Here is a 4,380-nt window from a genome sequence, read left to right as displayed (position 1 = left end):
CCCACACCTAGGAGTATATGAGCAACAGAAGTTAACTGGATGGGTTACTTACAAAGTGAAAAAGGACACATAATTGGGGGAGGTAGGGAGGTGAGGTGTATTTGGGAAGTTAGGGGGAGGACTAGAAACGAACATGATTAAATTACATAAATTCTCAAAGAATTAATGAAAACATTTTAATTAAAACCTTCTTAGTAGCCACTGGATGAGAAACAAATTCAAATGTTAATCTAGACAATGGCTTGCCAACAATCTTTCTGTCTGAGATTGGAGGTGCAGCTTTAGAGTATAACCTTTGTCCACGGCCCTGGTCAATCCCCATAACTGAGGGGGAAAGATATCAGCATTTTGCCGCCTCACAGGGCCAAGGTGGATTCTCTTTGGTACTCGAGCTCCTCTTTTTTTTTTTTTTTAAGTTTGTGGAAGACTACCCTGGTTGTTTCCCACACAGTTCATTTGCCCCTTGGCAATAGGATGTAGCTGAACCAGCTGTGTCTGGATTGAGGCAGAAGACAGGAACAGGCTAGCAGTGCCACCTGCTGGCCAAAAGTGATTCCATCAAGAGCAAGGCTCAACCTCTCCTTAAACGTTTCTCATACTCAGTAACAGCAAAGTGAGTGGTAAGGATGACAGGTACTTTACATCTGTATATTAATGCACATAGCTTACAATTTAGCCAGGTAAAGCATGCAACTCAACTATTTCTGGTTTTTGTTTATTTTTTTGTTTTGTTTTCGTATATTCACAGGGTTGAATCATCATTTCCACAGTCCATTCTAGAACGTTCTCACTGAAAGAAAACTTCTTCCTCATGGACAGTCACTGCCTCCTTCACCCTAGTACCTACTCATTGGCTTTTGACTCCATGTATTGATCTATTCTGGTCTTTTATTTAAAGGGAAGGATTCAATAAGTCTGGCTTATTTCCTTCAGCATTATATTGTCAAGGCAAGTGCTCACCTACGAAACTATCCACAACCCCACCAATACTTTTTATGACCAGATACTTTATCATTTTCATCAACCAAATAATATTTCATTACAAGGATATACAGCCTTTGTTTATCCAGTCATCTGATGATGGACTTTTGGTCTGGGTCTGCCTTTTGGCTACTATAAATAACACTGCTGTAATCACTTTTTTCAAGGTTTTTTTTGTGTGTAATATTTTCATTTCTCTTGAGTATATGACTCAGAGTAGAATTGTTGGGTCATATAGAAACATGCTTAATTATGTGCCGAACAGTCAGACTGCTTTGCTTTTAGTGTGTCTTTTTTTAGTTAGTTAGTAGACAGAGTCTCTCTGTTATATAGCTCTGGCTGTCCTCGAACTTGCTATATAGACAAGGCTGGCCTTGAACTCACAAAGATCTATCTGCCTCTGTCTGCCTCTGCTTCTGAGAGTTCTGGGATCAAAGGCATGTACCACCACATCAGGCCAGACTGTTTTTTCAAAGGATTGTATCATTATACTATTTGCTTTTATGTTTATTTATTTACTGGTTACAGGACATGCGTAGTACAGTGTGTGGGCATGCACACATGTGTGCATGTGTGTGTGTGTGTATGTCAGAGGATTGGGAATGGGCTGTTTTTTTTCCTACTGTATGGGTCTAGGGACTTGAACTCAGGTTGTCAGCCTTGGTGAGAAGCACATTTGCTCACTGAACCATCTTGCTGGCCCAGCAGTTTTTACCATCAGTCAGCATATAAAAGTTCCAGTTTCTCCGTCCCTGCACTAGTGCTCGCTATCCAACTTTGATTCTTGGCCGCTCTACTCACATGAAACACTGTGTTGTGGGTTTCCTTTTTCCTCAGTGACAGTATCTTGGCACCCGTGTCAATCTGTGTTTTACTTTATTTTATTATGGTTTAGACAGGTTCTAAATGTGCCACCCGGGTGTAAACTCAGTCAGCCTGACTTAGGATCATGTCCAGGCTAAGGAGGAAATTTTTTCCTAAATGTATCCAAGGAATGGATACAAGGTAGAGTCATTCCCCAGGAGTGGCCTGAGGGTGGGGATGGCAGATTAGAGGACTGGGAAGAAGATGAGAGATGGTGGCTTCTGCACAGGACCTCTTTAGAGACCAGGGAGGGAGTGAAGGAGTACATCAGAGCACAGAGTGAGAGACTGGCTGAGAGACACAGACCAGAAACAGAGGATGTTCCCCAGCTGTGGCTGCCTCTCAGTGTTACTTATAACAGGGAAACTTGTCTTTGTGTTTTAGGATACTTCAATTGTGTAATCTGTGGGGAAAACCCCACCAATCTGCACAGGATTTAGGCCTTATGAGGTTTTTCCATGTTCATCCACTTGGTTTCACCTCCCCACCTTTCTCATTTAAAGCCCCTCTCAACTTTCTTTCAGAACTGGCTCCATTTATGGGAACTAAACCAGGGGGTAGATTGTATTACAGTAATAACTTGAGTTTCCTGGCTCATAGACAAGCTCATTGACTGTCGTAGTTACCACTAGAATCCATGTCTCCTCTGGGTACACAGGATGGCCTTGAAGCCTCTGAGGTCTAATTAAAATTAGACTGACTGATTGGTACCAGAAGGTGCTTCTCAAGCTGCCTAGGGAGAGAGATCAGTCATCCTACCCAGATGTGGAGCCTGTGAACTTCAGTGATAGCCAGACCCTCAAGATATCCTTGATGATGCAAGAATGATGCTCTGACCTCTAGAGTAATTAACAGCTGTGATCAGTCTTGCAGCCTGCTTGATGGGGAAGAATTCATGCCTGGTAACATTAGTCTCTCTAGTCAGCACCTGTGGCTAAAGAGGTCATAGACCCTAGAGGAGAATTTACTGGTGTCATTTCCCTAAACAAACATAATTATAAACTGCATTCCAAATATTCGCATACCCACAGATATAAGTGTTGTTCTTAAAGAAGCTTCTCTTTTAAATTTATTTTTTTATGTGCCTTGGTGTTTAGCCTGCACCTATGTCTGTGTGAGGGTTTAGATCCCTTAGCACTAGAGTTACAGATGGTTGTAAGCTGCCATGTGAGTGCTGAGAATTGAACCCAGATCCTCTGCAAGAGAAAACAGTGCCCTTAACTCCTGATCCTCTCTCTCCTCTCTCTCTCTCTCTCTCTCTCTCTCTCTCTCTCTCTCTCTCTCTCTCTCTGTGTGTGTGTGTGTGTGTGTGTGTGTGTGTGTGTGCATTCTGCTTGTGGATCAGATATAATCTCTCAGCCACTGTTCAGTGCCATGCCTGCCTGCCTGTTGACATGCTTCCTGCCATGATGTCATAGGCTCTATGCCTCTAGAATGGTGCTAGAATGGTGAGCCCTCAAATTAAATGCTTTCTTTTATAAATTTCCTTAGTCACTGTGTTTTGTCTCAGCAATATAAAAATCACTGAGACATTTAAAAAGAAGGGAGGGTGGGGCAGGCAGATCTCTGAGTTCAAGAACAGTCTGGTCTACAGAATGAGTTCCAGGACAAGCAGGACTATACAGAGAAACCCTGGCCAATACATACATACATACATACACACACACACACACACACACACACACACATACACACACGCAGCAGTGTTGCGGGAGATACTATAAAACAGTGGCACCCGATCTGTCTTTCGAATCGGGGCACCATGTTTCTACCTAGGCAAGGCCTGTGGCCACGAGCGGCAGCGTATTTTCACTGCCACTTGGCTCAGACCGCCAGCTCAGGTGGCCAGAAACACCAGCCCTGCCACCCACAAGATGCCAGCGTGGGAGATGGCTCTGCCAATCTTCCATTCTGTCTCTGTAAGGCTAGGCTTTGTCTAGACCATCCTGCCATCCACATGGGCATGGTAGAAAATGAGACTCTAATGCTTAAAAATCAATCAAAGGCTTTATATGATTGGTAATGCTCAATAACAATATGCTCATACAATTTGAGGTGTTTCCCAATTAGCTAACCTACATATAAGTTGTTACCCAGGACTGCTCTCCATACCTGTGTGGCTCTCCATCCTCCTACATCTCTGCCTTCTCCCTCTCCTTGCTCCTCCTCTTCCTTTTCCTCTTCCTCTCCTTACTCCTCCCACCTTAGCTTCTCCTACACAGCAGCATATCCTTTTGTTAGTCAGTAGTGGCTCACACCTTTAACCTCAGCATTTGGGAACATGGGAGGCAGGGGCAAGCAAATCTCTGAGTTCCAGGACAGTCTGGTCTAAGTGAGTTCCAAGACATCCAGGACTACACACAGAGAGTTTGTCTCAAACAAACAAACAAACAAACAACAATAAAAAAGAAAGAAAGAAAGAAAGAAAGAAAGAAAGAAAGGAAGGAAGAAAGAAAGAAAGAGGGGGAAAGGGAGAAAGAAAGAAAGAAAGAAAGAAAGAAAGAAAGAAAGAAAGAAAGAAAGAAAGAAAGAAAG

The sequence above is a fragment of the Grammomys surdaster genome, unplaced genomic scaffold, assembly GCF_004785775.1.
Source record: "Grammomys surdaster isolate TR1022 unplaced genomic scaffold, NIH_TR_1.0 189, whole genome shotgun sequence".
NCBI lineage: Eukaryota > Metazoa > Chordata > Mammalia > Rodentia > Muridae > Grammomys > Grammomys surdaster.
The sequence above is the reverse complement of the archived record's forward strand: the minus strand, read 5'-3'. Positions refer to the sequence as shown.